Below are 23,930 nucleotides of genomic sequence, written 5' to 3'. Positions count from 1 at the left end.
CTCCTCCTCCACCGTAGGACTGGCTGCCCCCTGTCTGGAGCTGGCTAATATAGCCAGCTCTAGGGGGCGGGGCAATGACACGGCAAGCCGTGATTGGCTGGTCGCAGCCATTTTGAATTTTTGAATTTTTTTTCTCAGCGCCGCTGCCACCACCGCACCAATGAATGAGGGGGACCCGGACCACCACCCATGGGGACCAGGACCGCCTCCGATGCCACCACCAGGGTGAGTTTATTGAGGGTGAGGGTGGTTCAGAAGTGGGGGGGGGGGGGGAGGTTGTATCGGAAATGCAGCAAGTGGGGGGGGGTCGGAAGTGCCGCGAGTGGGGGGTCGGAAGTGCCGCGAATGGGGGAGGGGGGGGGGGTCGGAAGTGCCGCGAATGGGGGAGGGGGGGGTCGGAAGTGCCGCGAGTGGGGTAGGGGGGGGTCGGAAGTGCCGCGAGTGGGGGAGGGGGGGGTCGGAAGTGCCGCGAGTGGGGGAGGGGGGGGGGGGTTGGAAGTGCCGCGAGTGGGGGAGGGGGGGGGGGTGGAAGTGCCGCGAGTGGGGGAGGGGCGGGGGTCGGAAGTGCCGTGATTGGGGGAGGGGCGGGGGTTCCACTAAGTGCCTGCAGGACACCCCGGAAGAATACAGGCAGGGAGATGATGACGGCACCATGCGATGATGACAGGGGACCCGGTGCAGCCTGCTCCACAGCATCAGGACCCGCTGCCTGCAGGACACCCTGCGAGAACACAGGCGGGGAGATGATGACAGGGCACCCTGCGATGCCGGCGCTGATGACAGGAGACCCAGGGACCCGGTGCAGCCTGCTCCACAGCTCCAGGACCCGCTGCCTGCAGGACACCCCGGGAGATAGCGGCAGCCGGAGCTAACATGTCTGCAGCAAGGAACACAGGCTGCCGGGGAGAGTGGACACAGAGGGGGACGCTCCGCACTTAAAAACAATGCAGACTCCACAACTCCGCTCTGAAGACCGCCGCTGCCACACAACATCCATCACTGGAAATTGTACCTGAGACACATTCTCCACAAGGGGAAGGCGCCAACACTTCACTGACCTATTTCCGGTTCCGCAAGTGACCCAGGTAAGTAGTGCCAACTTCCTGGACCCATCGTACGACCGATTGCATGTCCTTATAAAAGCACATACAATCAGGTCACAATCCCAACTGATCGGACGTGCAGCAGGTCCGATCAGTTGATCAATCCCCCAACCTGCGGGAGCGCGCATTGCACGATTGTGTGCACACGATGTGCACACAATCTGCATGCAATTGATCATACGACCAGTCGAGATTGTATGATTGCATACAATCTCGTTCTGATGTATGGCCACCTTAAGAAGACATGCTGGAAGCAGGGTGATACTCAGGCAGAGAGAGGAGAAGTAGAAAACCCAGCAGCGTGTGTGCAGTGAATGGAGAAGCTGTTCCCCTGTCCTGCACTGAAGAGGAGATCAGGTGCTGCTGATAGGTGCCAGGCAGCGTGACTGGCCAGAAGAGTGAGACCTAGAGAGGAGTGAGAGACCCAGAGAGGAGTGAGAGACCCAGAGAGGAGTGAGAGACCCTGAAGACTCATGACCAGCAGGAGCTGGCATCTGCAGCTGAGAGTTAAGGTACAGGAGCACCCCTACCCCCAGGCTGGCCTGCACCCCACATTGGCCCACTTTACCCAGCTATTGAAGTGGCTCTCCACTGCATAGGGGACAACTGTTATTGGGGTGCTGATCACCCTGCGACATTAGCAGCCCAGAGACACCTGCAACACCCCTCTGGCTGCATGCCAGATTTGCCACCACTGCCAAGCCTATATCTACAGCCTTCGTTGTATGTCTAGCAGGGGGTTGCCCTAGGTAACGGGAACCCGCCTGTACCCTATTGAAGGGATTGTTAATTTGCTCTGCCATGCTCGTAGTCAGTGTGCACACTAAGTTAAGTCCTAATTCAAAGTGAGGATATATGTTGACGTGGGACCATTATGTTGACACGTGACTGTGTATGTTGATTCATTTGCCAATAGATTATATTGAGGTTTCTGAGCCATTTAAATTGATTGCTAGATAGAATGATTATTGTTTGATTGTATGCTTTACTGTAGGTGTTTGTTCATTGAGTATTTCTTCTTGTCATTTGTCATTGAGATATTGCAGCGGTCAATCCTTGTGTTAGTAAATAAATTACTGTCGCTGCTAATCGTGGTAGAGTTGTCTTTTGTGGGTCCCTTGGGTTGTGCCGTTCCCTGCCACAGGTTCCCCAGCAGAAGCCGCGAAGAATCCAGAAGCCGCCGCCGTCACCAGCTCCAGATTAAGGTACGCCATCTTGCACCACACCGTACAGGGGCACTGTCACACTAGCTGCCTCCTATGTCTACCGCGGCGCACAGCACTGGCAGCAGCATGGGTCCTCCTAAGTCCACTCCTCACTCCTGCGTGATTCACGCCGGGGCTGGTCACTAGTTAGTGACGTCGAGCCCCGGCAGCAGTAGAGAGGGGAGGGGGGCTGGAACAGACGGACGGCGCATACAGTAAGTAACAGCATCAGAGAGGTCGGAGAGGGGCGGGGGACGTGATCACCACTTGCTCCTTTCTCCCTTCAGTAACAGTGCCGCACTGCCGCTGCACTGTACAGGACAAATAGAATAAAAGGGTGCAGGGGGTGCCTGCAGAGCCCTCGGGCCCCCCAAAGGCCCGGGCCCCATAGCAATTGCACCCTCCATAGTTCCGCCACTGGAGGTATGCATAGGAATACATCATTAGCTTAACAGCTCAGAAATTTTGCTTTCTGTGATAAATTCCTTGTACTGAACGATTTTACACATTGGTTTTTATTTTTATCTTCCCACATATTCGTTGAGCAACATTCACAGAAACAACGTCGAGATCACCAGCTAAGAATTTGGGACATCACAGGACTTAATTTTCTTTTCATCATCGGGTCAAAGGGATCCATATTTGTTCCTAACGGACTTTCACTACGCAGTGCAAGGAACGTAACACTATTTTGATGGTTATTTTTATTTTTATGATATTTTATTATTCATTCACTTCTTTTGCGCCAATAGATCACGTTGATTCTACTTCTTTTTTTGTTGTATATTGTAGTAGTAGTAGTAGTACGTTTATTTATAAGGCGCCACAAAGTGTCCGCAGCGCCATACATAGCAAACAAAAAACAAATTACAAGGTAACGTACAGGGTGTGTTGAAAAATACAGTATGAATAGGGGTATAGCTGGTAGAACTAAAATCAGCATCAGTTCAGAAGTAGGTGTTATGTTGTCCACCGGGACCTGGGGAGTGAATGTTGGTGGTGAGAGCAGGTGGTCAGGCGTGAGCCCGCAGCCGGGACCGCCGGTTAGGACGGCCACAGCGGATGCTACTCTAACTCTATTGAGTCCCTGAGGCAGATGGTAAACCCCTGCAGAGCTAGGCTTCACCTGTGGCCGCCGCGTCCGAAGGAGCGAGTTAAGCCCGCTCCGACCCCGATGCAGCCAGGTCTTAGGAATGGACAAGGGGTAGACGATCGCCACAGAGTACTCAGGAGGACCACTGGCTACCGGGCCTAGCTGGGAGTAGACCCCTGACTGCCGGCACCTGGCCAAACCGGGATGCGACCGAGTCGCAGACACAAGGAGGACCGGTAGATTAATCCCCAGCAGGAAGCACCACGACTCCTTAAAACACTGTAAAGTCAAGGAACACTCCCTGCCTAATGGATTGGATAATCGACTAATGGGAGGTAGAATAAGAGGGATAACCGCTGGTGAGGATAACACTGTACCCACTGCGGGGTACGGCCACGGCGGGCCACGAGCAGGAACAGGACAAGGAAAAGTAAGCCCACGGAGGGGCACGGCCACGGCGGGCCACGAGAAGGAGCAGGACAATGAAAAGTAAGCCCACGGAGGGGCACGGCCACGGCGGGCCACGGGAAGAAACAGGACAATGAAAAGTAAGCCCACGGAGGGGCACAGCCACGGCGGGCCACGGGATATGAGAAATAGAGACCAAAGCTCCAAAGGAGCACTTACGTGACCCACGGATGATGGAAGATGTGGGCCGAACGCAAGCTCACGCTGAAGCTGGGACACAGGCAGAAGTTGGGCACTGCAGCAGACAGGACACTGACAGGAGCAGGACACTGGAGCTGACAGGCCACTAGGACCGAGGACCTGGAAGCCTCGGGGACCGGGAAGCGTGCTTAGGCAGTGAAAAGACCAAAAGCTATAACCGGCGTCTGTGCCCAGCAGACGCCGGCTATTTATTTAATTTTCGCGCCACCTGACTGACGTCAGGTGCGCGTGTCTGCGGCCGCCGCGCGAGAGCTCGGGAACGTTGCCTAGCAACGTCCCGACGCTCAGCGCTAGAGTGAGGCTTGGGACGCTGCTTGGCAACGCCCCCGGCCGCGTCACTCAATGCCGCATCCGCCGTCCATCCGGGTGCCTTGCAGCCCGGGCGGCGGCGTGCAACAGTAGGTGTCAAAATTGTCGAGGAGACTGAGGATAAAGTAGACGAAGGGAAGAACAGGACAGGAGCACAGGTGAGGTAAAGAGGTAGGGTGAGTACGTGAGGAAGGAGGACCCTACTCATAAGAGTTAACATACTAAAAGGAGGTGGGTGGACGAATGAAAAACAATAGGAAAGTAGGAACGGATGGGAACGGAAGCAGGATAGGAGGATCAAAAGAGGTTAGGAGGAGGGATAGGCTAGTCGAAAAAAGTGGGTTTTGAGGGAGCGCTTGAAGGAGGTAAGGGAATCAGAAAGCCTGATGGGTGGTGGGAGGTTGTTCCAGTGCAGGGGGGCAGCATGAGAGAAGTCTTGGACACGGGAGTGTGGCGAGGTGATTAGGTGAGAGGTCAGTCGGCGGTCAGCGATGGAGCGAAGAGGACGGGAGGGAGTGTGGATAGAGATCAGTGAAGAGAGGTAAGAAGCGGTGGAGGAGGAGAGAGCCTTGTAGGTGGTGGTGAGGAGTTGGGATCATTTGGTCTATTGCATTATGGTCGAAAGTCATTAGGTCGAATCCATTAGGTCGACATGCTAAAAGGTCGACATGACTCTAGGTCGACATGGGAAAAGGTCGACATGATTCTAGGTCGAAAGGTCATTAGTTCGACAGGTCATTAGTTCGACAAGGTCATTAGTTTGACATTGTCTATGTCGACATTCACAAGGTCGACATGGGGTTTATCACTGTTTTTTACCTGAATGTCAACACAGTCAACATGGACACAGTTTAAAGTGCACTGCATCCCCTCGCATCGCTCGCTGCGCTCGCAATGCGTCGGGCACGGTGCCTCGCTACGCTCGGCACACTATTTTATTCTCCCACCACGCCCTAGTGGATGGTAGGGCATGAAATACCGCCTGTCGGCACATGTTGGCTCAAAAAACAGTGAAAAACTCCATGTCGACCTTGTGAATGTCGACATAGACAATGTCGAACTAATGACCTTGTAGAACTAATGACCTGTCGAACTAATGACCTTTCGAACTAGAATCATGTCGACCTTTTCCCATGTCGACCTAGAGTCATGTCGACCTTTTAGCATGTCGACCTAATGGATTCGACCTAATGACTGTCGACCATAATGCAGTAGACCAAATGACCGCATCCCGTTTAAAGAGAACTCGGAAGGGAATGGGGAGCCAGTGAAGAGATAGACAGAGGGGGAGGCAGAGGTAGAGCAGCGGGAGAGGAAGATAAGCCTAGCAGCAGCGTTAAGAATGGATTGGAGAGGTGCAAGGCGGGTGAGAGGTAGCCAGAGAGAAGGATGTTGCAGTAGTCAAGGCGGGAGATGACAAGAGAGTGAATGAGAATTTTGGTTGCGTCAGTGGAGAGGAATGGTCTGATGCGTGAGATGTTGCGTAGGTGAAAGCGGCAAGACTGTGAGAGAGCACGAATGTGGGGGGTGAAAGAGAGGGAGGAGTCAATGATGACACCGAGGCAGCGCGTTTGGTCGGTGGAGGTGATCTCTGTTTCACCAATGCTGATGGAGATAGTGGGAGAAGAGGGGATGTTCGGGGGATGGAAGATTAGAAGTTCAGTTTTAGCCATGTTTAGTTTCAGGAAGCGTTGGGTCATCCAGGCTGAGATGGCCGTGAGGCATTTGGAGACTTTGCACAGGAGTGATGGGGATAGGTCGGGGGAGGAGAGGTAGATTAGGGTATCATCAGCATAAAGGTGGTAATGAAAACCATAGGAGCTGATGAGGGTGCCCAGAGAGGTGGTGTAGAGGGAGAAGAGGAGAGGGCCAAGGACTGACCCTTGGGGAACACCGACTGGCTGCGGGGTAGTAGGAGAGGAGGAGCTCGGAGTGGAGACGGAGAAGCAGCGATCGGAGAGGTATGAGGTGAACCAGGAGAAGACTGTGCCAGTTATGCCAAAGGAGCGGAGGGTGTTGAGCAGGAGAGGGTGGTCATCAGTGTCAAAGGCAGCCGACAGATCAAGCTGGATGAGGATAGAGAAGAGGCCTTTGGATTTAGCCGATAGTAGATCGTTAGTGACTTTGGTCAGGGCAGTTTCAGTGGAATGTAAAGGGCGGAACCCAGATTGGAGGGGGTCTAGAATGGTGTTGGCAGTAAGGTGGCTTAGGAGACGATTATAGGTCAGACGTTCTAGGAGCTTGGAGGCAAATATTGTGTTTATAGATCAGGAGGTATCTATCTAGGTATCGACTAATCTGAAGGCAGCACTGCACTTAGAACTATGGTCACTAGTCCCCTTTTTTCCCAACTTTATAACTATGTCTGAACAAGCTGTTTTAATATGGATGTATTTAGGAAGTGTGCTGCATGCAAAATGCTCTAGCTGGTGTCCCTTTAGTGTCTCAGGTATACCGGTGATCCTGATATTATTGCACCTAATTCTGTTTTCAATATTGTTTATTTTAACTAGGAATAAAAGCAATAAGTTCTTGAATAGAGTTCTTGGAAGAAATTGGGTCTCAGTTGAAGAATGGGAATAACGTGAAGAAGGCGGTATCTGGTAGAAGAATGGGAGTGACGAGGATGATAGCGTCCTGGTAGAAGAATGGGGATGAGAAGAATAATGACTCCCATAATGACCTATGGAGATGTGTATAGTGATCCAGCGGAGTAAATGGAGAAGAGTTGAGAGGATCGGGTCCAGACTTTGTGGAACGGTGGAGGTAGCAGGAGACCGGAAAACACAGGGTTAAACTAGACAGATATAGTCAGATTGCATCCGGGTGAAATGGATAGGGGTTGGCAGGAACAAGTAATGCAGAAAGGCGACCCTGTGTCCGTGGCGAAGGACAGGCTGACGGAAGGCACACCGTATGAGCAGCAGTCAGGAGTCTTCCAGACGCAACCAGCATGAAAGAATTTTTGCACTGACACTGATCAGCCTAGGCAGATCCCCTATGTAGGTAGAGGGTGGCTTCCATTGGCTGTCAGTGCAGGAGGCAGGGAAGAAGGCTACCTGGCCAAATCACCTTGCTGCCCTCACTAAAGATGGCAGCACTGGCCTCCCATGCACCTGCCACATATATACCATGTATTATTATACCAGCTGTACCTCTCCTTATACACCGCAGTGCACCTGTCATCAGCCATTATACCATGTATATACTATGCATTATACAAACCTCCCCCACCACCCCACCATCGGTTCCACACACAGAGCACCCCTGCAACTGCCCCTCACTCAACCGGTGCACCCCCGCACCCCACTAACCCACACGGTGCACCCCTGCACCTTCAACTCCTCCACCCGCAGTGTCCACGCACCCGCCACTCGCCCACCCACACCACTCCCAATCAACCTCCCCCCCACCCACGGCACCCTTGCAACTGACCCTCACCCACACCACCACCACACCCACCCGCCACTCCACCACCTGCAGCACCCCTACATCCACCTGTGAAAATATCACGCCCGACTCTCCTGCACCCGCAGTATTTCCCCACCCGCTCCTCCAAACTATATTTCTCACAGGTTAAGGGGGCGCAGTATACCACACCCGCCCCTCCCGCACAAACTATATTTCACGCAATAAAGACATTCTCAGGTTAAGGGGGAGGAGTCTCTTTACGACGGTGTGAAGAGCACACGTACAGCGCGATGAATCACCTAGTATAGTAATATTTATTGTATAAACTTTATACTGGTCACAATGCCAGTTTCTACAGAACTGAAAAAAAAAACCAGTACTGTTTTGTAAGAGGGGTTGGGAATATTATGCAAAGTTGCAGGTACACAGTTGGTTGAGCAGCAGAATTATCTGGGGTAGGTAAATTAAAGTAAAATTGGTGGTGGTACAGTTCATCTGCAAGTGCAGACAGAGTCACGATGGGGGCAGATACAGTGTATCTTGCTGGGTCCTCCTTTTGTCCTTCAGTCCTCTGTGTGTCCCATGACGATTTTCCTTCAGTCACGGCTCAGTCGGCGTGGTGACCGCAGAACCAGCCCGGCTTCACAGTGCTGACAGGGACGATACTTCCATGTTGCGGTATTGTGAGATCCCGTCACCAGGTGCAATGAAGTGGGTGAGTTATTTTGTTTCTGTGCAGAGTAAATACTGCCTGCTTTATTCTTACACTGCAATTTACATTTCAGTTTGAACACACCCCACCCAAATCTAACTGCACATGTTACATCTACCCCACCTGCAGTGCAGGGGATACAGTCGGTTGGTCAACCAAAAGATGGTCGACAGTCATTAGGTCAACACCACTAGGTCGACATACTGCAAGGTCGACATGGGTCTAGGTCAACATGGGACAAGGTTGAAAGGTCATTAGGTCGACACAAGCATTAGGTCGACATGGTCTATGTCGACAGTCAAAAGGTCAACATGGGGTTGTTCACTGTTTCATGCCCTACCATCCACTAGGGTGTGGTGAGCGAATAAAATAGTGTGCTGAACGAGTGCGAGGGGACATGGCGCTCTTAATCCTGTGTCCATGTCGACTGTGTCAACATTCGGGTAAAAAAACAGTCAAAACCCCCAATGTCGACTTTTTGACTGTCGACCTAGACCAGTGGTAGCCAACTCCAGTCCTCGAGAGCTACCAACAGGTCACATTTTCCAGACAACCTAGCTGCTGCACAGGTGCACTCCTTACTCTCTGACACAGTTTGAAACATCCACAGGTGGAGCTAATTACTTCACTTGTGATTCTATGAGGAGATCTGGAAATCATTAGCTGTTGGTAGCTCTCGAGGACTGGAGTTGGCTACCCCTGACCTAGACCATGTCGACCTAATGCTTGTGTCGACCTAACGACCTATCAACCTTGTCCCATGTCGACATAGACCCAGGTCGACCTTGCAGTATGTCGATATAGTGGTGTCGACCATCTTTAGGTCGACCATACAATCCATACCCCAGTGCAGCATGGTTTTGTCCATTAAAGAAGGAGTTTGCTTTTGCAAACAACCAGAATCATCACCATAATCTCAATAATATCAATGATTTTTAAACAGTACCTACAGATGGAGTGTTCCTTGTCTTTGCTCGGCGATCGCCTGGCGGACAGGGACTCCATTAAACTGGGAAGCATGTGTGTCTCACGCGCACGCGTGTCCAAGTCTCGCGGTGGCTGGGCGCCGGGACCCTGTCCGTTTCCTCTTCAGGGAGATGGGCAGGGTTAGGGGGGGGTGCGGGGAAGCGCCGGAACGGGGTGGTGAGGACCAGGGGGGAGCTCCGTCGCCACAGGGCACGCAGGCATCTTGTGCACGCGTGCCCTCTGGTGGGAGCTGGCGGCTGTCGGAGGCTTGCAAAAGTTTCACCAGCCCCTGCCTGAACAAGGGACGTCTACATCTGTATAGGTGGATGTCAGCAGTCTGCGCAGACATCTTTATTATGGGCTAACTGCCTTTAAGCCAATTAACATGCCAATACTAGCTTTACATTTGATGGCAGTGTGATATACAGATACTACACAAGACCATTTTGCATATATTTATACTGTAATTGTCTTTCTTTTGGACATTAATGTCACCTGTCCTTCTATATTTTCTGACACCTTATACCCAAATGGTGGCCCCAGGGGAGCGACTGCAGTATAGTGAAAACTCAAATAGAGGAGCCACACCAACTGTCACCAAACATTGGTGTCCAGGACTCACTGGCAGTTGGTGCAGATCCCCTAACTGAATTTTGATCTATGCTGCATCTCCAGGGGCCACCACTGCTTATACCCTTTAATATATGAGGAGATTACATGGTTTTATGTATTGAATAGAAATGACAATAGAACACCGATTCAATGAGAACACTTACTGGTGGCTGCTTGGTCAATGAGGCTGTTGTGATGTCATAAGAACACTTCCTGCACAGTCAAGCTTGTAGCGGCCATTTCTGCTGCACCTTCAGAGGAGAGCACGTGTCATGTAAGTGCTATTTACTAGGGTTACTACTGTATACATGGTTAGTAAATGTATGCAGAAACTACAAATAGCACAACTAATAATCAGAATATAACTGTATTCAACTGTAACAAAAGCTAAATGGTTTGGGGGAGACATAACTATAATTTATCTCGCCCTTGCCAGCAATGTATACCATACCGCCTATTATTAATAACATTGGTGGGCATTGGCAGCAGTAACATATACTGTATATTGCTCATATATTTGTACATGTTACAACCTATTTTATTAATAAACATTGGTGGCCAGTTGTGTAAATACATACATTGCTGTCCTGTGCCAGCACTGTATACAGTATATTGCGGACAGTAATGATTCATATTGGTGGCAATGGTTTATTTAGCTGCTTTATTATTATGGCAAGCTGGAGCTTGCTGCGGGCGGGCGCTGCTTCTTCTCCCTGCTCCGTGTGGAGTGACAAAACGGAGCGGGCGGTCAGCCAGGCTATGTGGCCGAGCGGTGTACTGTATGCTCTGTGTGGGGCAGGGCAGGTGGGGAAGCAGGGGGAGGGAGTGGGGCAGTCAGCAGGGGCAAACGCAGGATTTTCAGAAGGGCGTTTCCAGAAGGGCGGAGCAAAGCACGGAGGTGGACACTTAGGTGACCCAGTATATGCCTGGTCAGTTAAAGTATTATAGATAGACCAAACGTATATGAATAATAATAATTTTCTGGAGGGAGGACAGCTTGCTTGACTGCAGATACCTCCAGTTCCCAGAAATAGATTTCTTAGATTTTAATGGAATTAAAAACTAGAGAATCCCACGTACCAAATGGTATTGGGAACTACTACTACATACCAGGTGTGTGGAGCTGGAGCAGTAACCAGCTGCTGGAAGGCTGATATCTCTGGTTCTGGGAAAGGTAGAGACAAGCTACTGTGTCCATCAAAGGGAGAGAGTCCCAGCTTTTGGAATATACCCTCAGAAAAACTCAGATAGAACCTGAAATATCTGACTGGGAAGAGCAATTACCAGGCTTGGATGGAGGCCACTGCTTTAAAGTCAGATATCTCCGGTTCCCAAGGGCCAATTTTTAAAATTCTTGTACCCATGGAAAGAGTGGCTCCTCAGCTTTCAGCCTAGGGCCCTTAGACTCCTGGGGGGTTTTCTGGGTACTCAGAACAACCCCCCCCCTTCCCTGCGTGCATCACTGTCTCATCCTTCAGCTCGTCATTCATACACACACCCTCAGCAATGATGGATGAAAAATCACCCATCATCGCTAAACATGCTGGTATCGCTAAACATGCTGGTAATACCAGCCAACAAATGATGCGGGAGCAGGCATCATCGCTAGTTGGCCATCACTGGGGCATACACACTAGGCGATTTTCAGCTGAAAATCGCCTAGTGTGTATGGGCCTTTACTTTCCACTCTCCCTTGTGGTTTCTTATATTGAATTAACTCTTTCCTTTCCAGATTACTAGCTCTACAGCAGTGTCCATCAACGCTTGTGGGTAACCTGCTATATAGTAAAACATCTATACTGCATCATCAATTGGAAGGGTAAGTTTTTCTTTCGATTACACTATTAGAGAACGGTCCTTTGTGGTGTGGGGACTTCCGGGTTTAGGGACTGACAGGAGTTGTTTTGCACATGAGCAAAGGGGCATATGCACTGTGGGGGTGCTGGGAGGGATCAGATTGGAACCCTCTCAGGGGGAAATGTCAATAGAACCCCTTCTATAGATGCTGTAAGTGACCAAACCATTGACTGCGGAATAGGCTTTGCTGCTGCCCCATGACTTATCCTACTCCAACAAATGTGTTCATATGTATAATATTACTGCTCTCTTCCATCCAACAGCTGTTAGAATGGATCGATCATGGATGTGGAAGGCATTTAAGGGGTTCCTTGCCGGTAAGCAAAGTACTTGAAGACATGAAGCTGATCCCTTTTCTGATACATAATATTATATATCTATCATTGGAGCAGGTCAGAATGTTGACAACTAGAAGCAGGACGGTGTTTTGCCGGACCAAGAATGCCGACATTGTAGCAATGCAGTTTGAAGCACTATGGGCCTGATTCAGACTTGATCGCTAATCTGAGAAGTTGCAGTTGTCTGCGAGTAGATCGCTGCCACCTAGACAAAAATAGAAAACGCCCCGTGCAAATGAATTGCGAAAGGATCACTAATTACTATCAGGAGCCTCATCCCAACAATCGTTCTGTGACTGATTCCTAGCTGCGAGCGGAGGCACCTTGTCATGTGCGCGCTGCGGCTGTGATGCATGCACAATGTTCCAACAATCGCTCAGTTACAACGCATCTGAATCAGGCACAATGGCCGCTCCCCACACCCACGTTATTGGCCCATTAGCGTGACAACGCCCAGCGTTCTCATGGGAATGCCCATGAAACATCCTAATGGGCCGCCCCCCATGCCCTCTGCTCGCAAGGAAGGGTGGGCACACCCAGTGAACAGTTTGTTTGACGTGGCCGCATGCACATTGACCCTGTGCGAACGCACATGGACCTACGAACGGACCTGAGTAAGGTCCAATGGAGATTATTCTGGTTGATTCGCTCGGATGCAAATTCGCATTCCTTGCGAATCAGCCAGATCCCACCTTGCGAATGGTGGTACATAAACATGCAGCCTGTGGTCTCCGAGCAACCTTACATCTGCGTGCACATTCTGAGGGAAGTGGGCGGACAGCTCACATTTGGTGATGTCAGCTGCCCGCCCCCCTCACCCGCGTCATGCCCATGAAATGCTGAGCGTTCCCATATGCTGTTGGATCGACCTGCAACCCCCCCCCCCCTCCCCCCGCGCGCCCTCCACTCGCAAGGATGGGTGTGTGCACCCTGCGGACAGTTTGTGCGTGTTTCTGCACATGCGCATAAATGACCCTGCGCATGGGCAGATGGAAAACATTGGACCCCTTGCGAATGAATGGGTCTGTACGAACGGACCTGAATAAGGTCCAATGTGTAGCATCTACATGACCTGGCCCAGGAGGGGTAACTGCTCTTCCGGAATTCCCTGTAAATGTATGATCGCCCGACACAATGGTCTCATCAATTAACTAGGGAATTAAGAGGGAAATCCAGGAACAGAGCATTTGTCTCTCCTGGAATGGGTCATGGTGGGAGCCATGTGATAATGTATAGCCGCACTGCCCATACACAGGCGTCTGGAGAAGCCAAGGAACCAGAATGACTCTTATTTTGCTTTTTATCTACAGAACTATTACATCTGGCAAGAAAAAGTGCTCCCAACGTGGCAAACAAACTGGTACGTCACTATATATCTGCACATCACATTAGGAATATGCCCTCTTGTATACCCTAGATGATAATGGTTGGTGTTGGGGGTCTGTGGTACATAATTATCGATCACTACAAATCAACACCACACGATTACTGTATATTACCAACGGCAACAATACAGTAATTACGGCAGCCACGGGGACCCACCATCGGCAAGTGCATACACACTTGCCGATGCTGGCAGCGGGGAAAGCAGTGGCGGTGGTAATTGGGGTATGGGCGATATGGGCAATTATGTCGACCTTCATTATACATATGCATTAGGTCAAAAATGGGAATGTCGACATCGGTCGGCAAATGTTGGCTCCAAAAAAACATGAAAAACCTGCATCAACCTTTTGACAGTTGACCTTCCCATTGTCGGCCTGATGCATGTATCAACCATATGACCCTGTCGATCTAAATCCATGTCGACCTAATGAAGCTGTCGACCTTCAGTGGTCGACCCAATGTGTGATGACCTTAATAGTGTCGACCTAGCGACCGTATACCGGTAATGGGGGGAGCGGGGGCAATGATGTATTCTGCATCATAGACCCTGTTAATGTTCCGCTCCTTCATCTATAACAGAAGACAGGAGCGTGCGTCGGCAGTCATTGCAAGCATACAGTACACACTGGACAATATAATGAACGATATCACTCAGAAATGTCAAAGTTAGCAAAAGCGCTCATTATATTGCCTAGTGTGTACAGAGCACACGATACACACATCACCATGGGCCTTATTCTTGTTCACTCTTTCTGACAAAATCCTTCTTAGAAGGACAAAACCATGTGCACTGCAGGGGGGCAGATGTAACTTGTGCAGAGAGAATTAGATTTGGGTGAGTTACTTTGTTGCTGTGCAGGGTCAATACTGGCTGCTTTAATTTTACAATGCAATATAGATCTCCCTTTGAAGTAAAACCCCACCCAAATCTAATTCTCTCTGCACAAGTTACATCTGCCCCACCTGGAGTGCACATGGTTTTGTCCATCTAAGAAGAATTTTGTCAGGAAGAGTGAACTAGAATAAGGCCCCATGTTACAGACAAAGGAAAACACTGGAGATTACGTCACAGAGTTTATGGCATTTCAGTGTACAGTAAATTATAAATGAATATAGGGCTCATCTCTCAGCTTCCCAACCATAATACATTCAAGGGCACATTTATCAATGATCGCATTTCCAATGCGATCTGGGAGAAATATTACCGCCCAGGATCGAATTGTAAAATGCGATCATTTCGCCCCAAATGTATTATCTGCCAGGGCGCAGGGACAGGGCTCCGAAAGGAGCCCGTCCCTGTGAAGCCCTGACCCGGAAGCTGGGTGGTCTGCGCATGCGCGGTTATGTTAATAATGCGCTGACCCCCGCGACCCCGCTGACCGCACTGCCACTCGGGCAGTGCGATATGTAGCCATAGGCTACAACGGGCTATCGCCACATTAGAATGGCGATAGCCCAGGGCTGCGATGCCGGGCTGCCCGATGTTGATACATCGGGCAGCTTCGCATCCCCCATAGAAACCTATGGGGGATGCGGCCAGCGGCACTGCAGGGGAGGGGTTGCAGCAGGTCCCCTGTGATACATTTAGGTGATACTTAATATTTGCGATTAACCCCGAAAACGTGTGTTTTCGAGGATTTAGCCGCAAATATTGCTTGATAAATGGGCCCCTCAGTCCTCACTCACCTCCATCTATCCATAACTCTCCACCGTCCCCATGCCAGCCGGCTCAGGACACTGTATAGACTCTGTGCTGTACTCCTTACTGTCTCCTGCAAGCACATGGGGGAAAGGAATCATGGACTGCACATACTAATTACACGCATATCATGCTGGGACTTGCAGTTCTACAAAGAAAGAAAAATACAGAGATGATACACATCCACAATAACTATAATAAGCTCTGCTATCTGATACTGATCAATATCAAGGTTCTTGGTATATTATTTGGCCAAGACATAATCGCCCAACAACCAGAGTCTAGGTGACCTCTGGTGGGTTCCTAATGCTAAGTTTGATTTTGAGACCTCCAAAGGGTGGGCAAAATAAGTCATACAATCTATATTCCCTACCAAATGTACATGCACACACATTCACTCGGGGGTTCGTTTCTGTTGGGAACCAATTAACTAACTACTAGTATAATTTTGGGGATTGTGGGAGGAAACCTGAGTACCCGGAGTAAACCCACGGAGAATATACAAACTCCGCACAGTTAGGGCCATGGTGGGGATCGAACCCATGACCTCAGTGCTGTGAGGTAGCATTACTAACCATTACACTGTCCGTGCTAATATATATAATAATAGAGTAAAGAATGACACCAGCTGCCATTGATACCTGCAAATATTAAAGTATATCGGGACATTGCAGAAATGAATTGCTGATGTCCTGTATGGGGGCCATTAGTGTAACAAACCTACATTAACAGCTTGTACTATTGGTTAGATGCTCTGCTCATTCTAATACATCGTATTCTCTTCCATGTACCACAGAGATCCCTCTGGAAGCAAATGCCATCTCTCTTCGAGGCACTTTTCATGCTGTAAGTGACTTTCATATCTTCTGATTGTACATGTGACATGGTGACAGGTGCAGGGGTAGGTGGGGTGACTGGGATATATGCTGTAGTTGCTATATAGCAATGCTATACAAACACTGGATGATTATGCTGCTGCAAGATGTTATGCTGGGTGCGAATGTGCATATACATACAGTCAGGGCCGGCAACAGAAATCTTGGGGCCCAGTACATAGACATCTCTATATAGCAAGGGACTCGCCAGGGACAGCAGGGATCGCGCTGGTTATAATCTTGCTGCCACTGCTGAGGGGGGTGCTGTGGGCCTGACTGGGGGGTGACCCCAAGTATGACAGAGGCATCAACATCCAAGCAACTGAGCATACCACTGCTGTGCCGTGCGCTTACTTTTTTTTCCCACCTGACTGTCCGTTCCGGCAGGGCTGGTGGCGCGCGGCATACTCCCCAGCAGCAGGGAAGTGAAAATTTGAAGAGACTCTGCTGCGGGCTCACCGGTTCGTGACAGGCAGGAGTCTGTGCGCCGGGGGACCTTCGACGTACGGCTGCTGCTGGAGGAGGGAGGTTCCGGGCAGTGTAACATTACCGGCATCTGGGAGCTGAGTGCGGTGCAAGGCGCACGCACATCTCCAGCATCTGGGGGAAGGGAGGGAAAGGCAACAATGATATCTTCAATGTCTGGGGGCGGGAGAAAGCAGCGCAGGGCACACATCACCGGCGTCTGCGGGGAGGAGGTGCATACAGAAGCAGTGACTGATCATGGGGCCCCTCAGACCCTTGGGACCCGGGTCAGATGTCCTCCTTGACCCCCCCTGTCGCCGGGCCTGCATACAGTATATAACAGTAACCCAGCGACTGCTGTATGAGGCACCCAGCATGACACTACAACATAGGGAACACACAGGGTGCAAGCCGCCAACCTCTCACCCACTCACACCAGGGCCCTGTAACCCAGCTACTACTGTATGAAGCACCCAGCCCTGACACTATAACATAGGGAACACACAGGGTACAGGCCGCCAACCTCTCACCCACTCACACCAGGGCCCTGTAACCCAGCTACTACTGTATGAGGCACCCAGCCCTGACACTATAACATAGGGAACACACAGGGTACAGGTCACCAACCTCTCACCCACTCACACCAGGGCCCTGTAACCCAGCTACCACTGTATGAGGCACCCAGCCCTGATACTATAACATAGGGAACACACAGGGTACAGGTCTCCAACCTCTCACCCACTCAAACCAGGGCCCTGTAACCCAGCTACCACTGTATGAGGCACCCAGCCCTGACATTACAACATAGGGAACACACAGGGTACAGGCCTCCAACCTCTCACCCACTCACACCGGGGCCCTGTAACCCAGCTACCACTGTATGAGGCACCTAGCCCTGACACTACAACATAGGGAACATACAGGGTACAGGCCTCCAACCTCTCACCCACTCACACCGGGGCCCTGTAACCCAGCTACTACTGTATGAGGCACCCAGCCCTGACACTATAACATAGGGAGCACACAGGGTACAGGCCGCCAACCTCTCACCCACTCACACCGGGGCCCTGTAACCCAGCTACCACTGTATGAGGCACCCAGCCCTGACACTATAACATAGGGAACACACAGGGTACAGGCCGCCAACCTCTCACCCACTCACACCGGGGCCCTGTAACCCAGCTACTACTGTATGAGGCACCCAGCCCTGACACTATAACATAGGGAACACACAGGGTACAGGCCGCCAACCTCTCACCCACTCACACCAGGGCCCTGTAACCCAGCTACTACTGTATGAGGCACCCAGCCCTGACACTATAACATAGGGAACACACAGGGTACAGGTCACCAACCTCTCACCCACTCACACCAGGGCCCTGTAACCCAGCTACTACTGTATGAAGCACCCAGCCCTGACACTATAACATAGGGAACACACAGGGTACAGGCCGCCAACCTCTCACCCACTCACACCAGGGCCCTGTAACCCAGCTACTACTGTATGAGGCACCCAGCCCTGACACTATAACATAGGGAACACACAGGGTACAGGCCGCCAACCTCTCACCCACTCACACCAGGGCCCTGTAACCCAGCTACTACTGTATGAGGCACCCAGCCCTGACACTATAACATAGGGAACACACAGGGTACAGGTCACCAACCTCTCACCCACTCACACCAGGGCCCTGTAACTCAGCTACTACTGTATGAGGCACCCAGCCCTGACACTATAACATAGGGAACACACAGGGTACAGGCCTCCAACCTCTCACCCACTCACACCAGGGCCCTGTAACCCAGCTACCACTGTATGAGGCACCCAGCCCTGACACTATAACATAGGGAACATACAGGGTACAGGCCTCCAACCTCTCACCCACTCACACCGGGGCCCTGTAACCCAGCTACTACTGTATGAGGCACCCAGCCCTGACACTATAACATAGGGAGCACACAGGGTACAGGCCGCCAACCTCTCACCCACTCACACCAGGGCCCTGTAACCCAGCTACCACTGTATGAGGCACCCAGCCCTGACACTATAACATAGGGAACACACAGGGTACAGGCCGCCAACCTCTCACCCACTCACACCGGGGCCCTGTAACCCAGCTACTACTGTATGAGGCACCCAGCCCTGACACTATAACATAGGGAACACACAGGGTACATGCCGCCAACCTCTCACCCACTCACACCAGGGCCCTGTAACCCAGCTACTACTGTATGAGGCACCCAGCCCTGACACTATAACATAGGGAACACACAGGGTACAGGCCGCCAACCTCTCACCCACTCACACCGGGGCCCTGTAACCCAGCTACTACCATATGAGGCACCCAGCCCTGACACTATAACATAGGGAACACACAGGGTACATGCCGCCAACCTCTCACCCACTCACACCGGGGCCCTGTAACCCAGCTACTACTGTATGAGGCCCCCAGCCCTGACACTACAACATAGGGAACACACAGGGTACAGGCCGCCAACCTCTCACCCACTCACACCAGGGCCCTGTAACCCAGCTACTACCATATGAGGCACCCAGCCCTGACACTATAACATAGGGAACATACAGGGTACAGGCCTTCAACCTCTCACACCGGGGCCCTGTAACCCAGCTACTACTGTATGAGGCACCCAGCCCTGACACTATAACATAGGGAACACACAGGGTACAGGCCGCCAACCTCTCACCCACTCACACCGGGGCCCTGTAACCCAGCTACTACTGTATGAGGCACCCAGCCCTGACACTATAACATAGGGAACACACAGGGTACAGGCCGCCAACCTCTCACCCACTCACACCAGGGCCCTGTAACCTAGTTACTACTGTATGAGGCACCCAGCCCTGACACTATAACATAGGGAACACACAGGGTACAGGCCTCAAACCTCTCACCCACTCACCCCAGGGCCCTGTAACCCAGCTACTACTGTATGAGGCACCCAGCCCTGACACTATAACATAGGGAACACACAGGGTACAGGCCGCCAACCTCTCACCCACTCACACCGGGGCCCTGTAACCCAGCTACTACTGTATGAGGCACCCAGCCCTGACACTATAACATAGGGAACACACAGGGTACAGGCCGCCAACCTCTCACCCACTCACACCAGGGCCCTGTAACCTAGTTACTACTGTATGAGGCACCCAGCCCTGACACTATAACATAGGGAACACACAGGGTACAGGCCGCCAACCTCTCACCCACTCACACCGGGGCCCTGTAACCCAGCTACTACTGTATGAGGCACCCAGCCCTGACACTATAACATAGGGAACACACAGGGTACATGCCGCCAACCTCTCACCCACTCACACCAGGGCCCTGTAACCCAGCTACTACTGTATGAGGCACCCAGCCCTGACACTATAACATAGGGAACACACAGGGTACAGGCCGCCAACCTCTCACCCACTCACACCAGGGCCCTGTAACCCAGCTACTACCATATGAGGCACCCAGCCCTGACACTATAACATAGGGAACACACAGGGTACATGCCGCCAACCTCTCACCCACTCACACCGGGGCCCTGTAACCCAGCTACTACTGTATGAGGCCCCCAGCCCTGACACTACAACATAGGGAACACACAGGGTACAGGCCGCCAACCTCTCACCCACTCACACCAGGGCCCTGTAACCCAGCTACTACCATATGAGGCACCCAGCCCTGACACTATAACATAGGGAACATACAGGGTACAGGCCTTCAACCTCTCACACCGGGGCCCTGTAACCCAGCTACTACTGTATGAGGCACCCAGCCCTGACACTATAACATAGGGAACACACAGGGTACAGGCCGCCAACCTCTCACCCACTCACACCGGGGCCCTGTAACCCAGCTACTACTGTATGAGGCACCCAGCCCTGACACTATAACATAGGGAACACACAGGGTACAGGCCGCCAACCTCTCACCCACTCACACCAGGGCCCTGTAACCTAGTTACTACTGTATGAGGCACCCAGCCCTGACACTATAACATAGGGAACACACAGGGTACAGGCCTTAAACCTCTCACCCACTCACCCCAGGGCCCTGTAACCCAGCTACTACTGTATGAGGCACCCAGCCCTGACACTATAACATAGGGAACACACAGGGTACAGGCCTCCAACCTCTCACCCACTCACACCGGGGCCCTGTAACCCAGCTACTACTGTATGAGGCACCCAGCCCTGACACTATAACATAGGGAACACACAGGGTACAGGCCTCCAACCTCTCACCCACTCACACCAGGGCCCTGTAACCCAGTTACCACTGTATGAGGCACCCAGCCCTGACACTATAACATAGGGAACACACAGGGTACAGGCCTCCAACCTCTCACCCACTCACACCGGGGCCCTGTAACCCAGTTACTACTGTATGAGGCACCCAGCCCTGACACTATAACATAGGGAACACACAGGGTACAGGCCGCCAACCTCTCACCCACTCACACCGGGGCCCTGTAACCTAGCTACTACTGTATGAGGCATTTTAAGGAGGACAGAAAAGAGTGCCTTTTCTTGGTGCACCTAGAGAAATAATACTTAGTAAAACATCACTTTTATTGAGTTCATTTAAAATAGTTGCGAAGATATAAAAAGGACTGGACAACACGTAAGACAACAAATAGTGATTTTTAAAAAGGATAAGAATCCTCACCTAGCGGGACCCCACTACCCGTTATCACCGTTATTATTTATAATAGATATAGTGTGGCACGGAAGACTTGTTTATATTACCAAAGTCATGTAATGTGGATAAGTCAGGTTTGTAACTTTATCATATACAATGTATCACAATAGTCCTGAGGCTCACTTAGTGCAGCCACCAGCACGCGCTTGAACACGGATGTGATGCCGTTTCAGCGCTGCTGTTAGGCTTGCTGGAGCCAGTAGTTCCACAACCTGCGTTCCAACCGCAGAGCTGAGTCTGAGGTGTGCCTGTGTGCACTCCCTCGCTCATGTAGTCCAGTCCTTTTTATATCTTCGCAACTATTTTAAATGAACTCAATAAAAGTGATGTTTTACTAAGTATTATTTCTCTAGGTGCACCAAGAAAAGGCACTCTTTTCTGTCCTCCTTAAAATATCCTGTCTGTGCCTCTGGTAGCACACCCTCGCATTTACATATATCCAATTAATCAATTATGCTATGAGGGTCCACCCGTTTGTTACAATAAATCTACCTCTGTGCGACTGACAAACCTTTCTCTAAACGTTCTACTGTATGAGGCACCCAGCCCTGACACTATAACATAGGGAACATACAGGGTACAGGCCTTCAACCTCTCACACCGGGGCCCTGTAACCCAGCTACTACTGTATGAGGCACCCAGCCCTGACACTATAACATAGGGAACACACAGGGTACAGGCCGCCAACCTCTCACCCACTCACACCAGGGCCCTGTAACCCAGCTACTACTGTATGAGGCACCCAGCCCTGACACTATAACATAGGGAACATACAGGGTACAGGCCTTCAACCTCTCACACCGGGGCCCTGTAACCCAGCTACTACTGTATGAGGCACCCAGCCCTGACACTATAACATAGGGAACACACAGGGTACAGGCCGCCAACCTCTCACCCACTCACACCGGGGCCCTGTAACCCAGCTACTACTGTATGAGGCACCCAGCCCTGACACTATAACATAGGGAACACACAGGGTACAGGCCGCCAACCTCTCACCCACTCACACCGGGGCCCTGTAACCCAGCTACTACTGTATGAGGCACCCAGCCCTGACACTATAACATAGGGAACACACAGGGTACAGGACGCCAACCTCTCACCCACTCACACCAGGGCCCTGTAACCCAGCTACTACATAAGCTAGGAGAAGTGTAGTGTTATACCAGTGCCTCTCCCTCACAATGTAGATTTGTGTGCCCTTCTATGCTGTGTGTATTGCGTACATGACTCCAATGGCCTGTCTCAGTAACCAGGATTCTCTTCTCTTTACAGGGGTGATCACACACCACCAGTTATTGCAGTAACATCGCAAATCTCCTATGGATCCCTGCTGGCCGTGGTGGTCCCAGTCCTGTATTAGGAATGGGCTTCGGATGGGGTATAGCGAGTGACAACTGTCAAGTAACATCTCTAGCGTAACCGCTGCCACAGAATTAGGGGGTTCCATCCATCATCTGGGTCACTGGGGGGGTTCACCATAATGGGGAGCATGTGGTGTCAGTAAGCTGTGACCCTGTGATGATCATTTGGGTTCCTTGTGATAATCATTTCTGAGTCCCACACCAAGAGAGCAGGTAATTCCCCCACAGGAAATAACCTGCGCTCTTGGTGTGGGTGTCAGGGGTAGATGTATGAAGCAGCGATAATGGAGAAGAAGTGAGGTAGAGGAGTAGTGTTGCTATGTGACAATTCTCCTCTGGCTCAATTCTCCTCCGTTATCACTGCATCATACATCTACCTCTCAGACAGTTGCGTCCAACCTTTTTTGTAGGCCCTACGGATCATCACAGGGCCACAGCTTCAGACCAACGAAGACATCCCATGCAATGATCCAGGCATAACACCAGTCGCCCCCCTCCCCTCCTTCCCATCACAAGTGTCTCAGACAGAACCCCTATTCATACCATCAGGCAGCGGTTACCATAGTAACCCTCACCAACAGACAAGCTATACCCCGTCCCGGAACACCAGCAACATAACATCTGCCACCATGGGCCAAGTGTATGCGGCTTCTTACCACCTACAGAAGCATCAATAAAGCATAACCTCCATATAATATCTGTGTAACGCCTGCTTGTGCTAAAGCTACTAATAACAAGAGTAGGGTAGTGGGCTAATATTTAAGGTATTTGCATTCAGTAATAATCAGAGATTACCAAGACACATCCACGCCATGTCCCTGCATCCGGGCTCCCAGTAGGAGATGCTAACACCAGGCTTATTATATAACTTTGAGCTTTGTCATCCCTCCTATCTGGTGGGTGGAAGCCTCCCTGCATTATGTACTACACACGTTTACCATTGGCTTTTCCCTCGCTTCTGATTTCTGTAGGTAACAGAATCAACACAAACCAATGAGTGTACACGTCCATTCAATCACATTATAGTCTGAGCTACCAGCATCAAAGCTTATGTGACAGGCCTGGATGTAAGCACTCCCGTCTACATTGGTATATACTTAAAACACAAAATAACCCCGGACCCAAACACCAGTCCTTAATCAAGGTGCAAA

The 23,930-nt window shown here is 51.1% G+C and overlaps 1 long non-coding RNA gene across 1 annotated transcript; it reads left to right on the top strand.

Moving 5' to 3' along the window:
• Positions 1-10,234: 10,234 nt before the first annotated feature.
• On the top strand, positions 10,235-23,037 carry LOC146019459 (uncharacterized). Its single transcript, XR_014450553.1, has 6 exons — positions 10,235-10,354; positions 11,813-11,899; positions 12,201-12,254; positions 13,586-13,635; positions 16,157-16,206; positions 22,691-23,037. It is a non-coding gene; the product is annotated as an uncharacterized LOC146019459 (long non-coding RNA).
• The last annotated feature ends 893 nt before the right edge of the window (positions 23,038-23,930 follow it).

The sequence above is a fragment of the Crinia signifera genome, chromosome 7 (genome assembly GCF_055691185.1).
Source record: "Crinia signifera chromosome 7, ASM5569118v1, whole genome shotgun sequence".
Lineage (NCBI taxonomy): Eukaryota > Metazoa > Chordata > Amphibia > Anura > Myobatrachidae > Crinia > Crinia signifera.
Note: the sequence above shows the minus strand (reverse complement) of the source record. Positions and strands in the feature narration are given on the sequence as shown.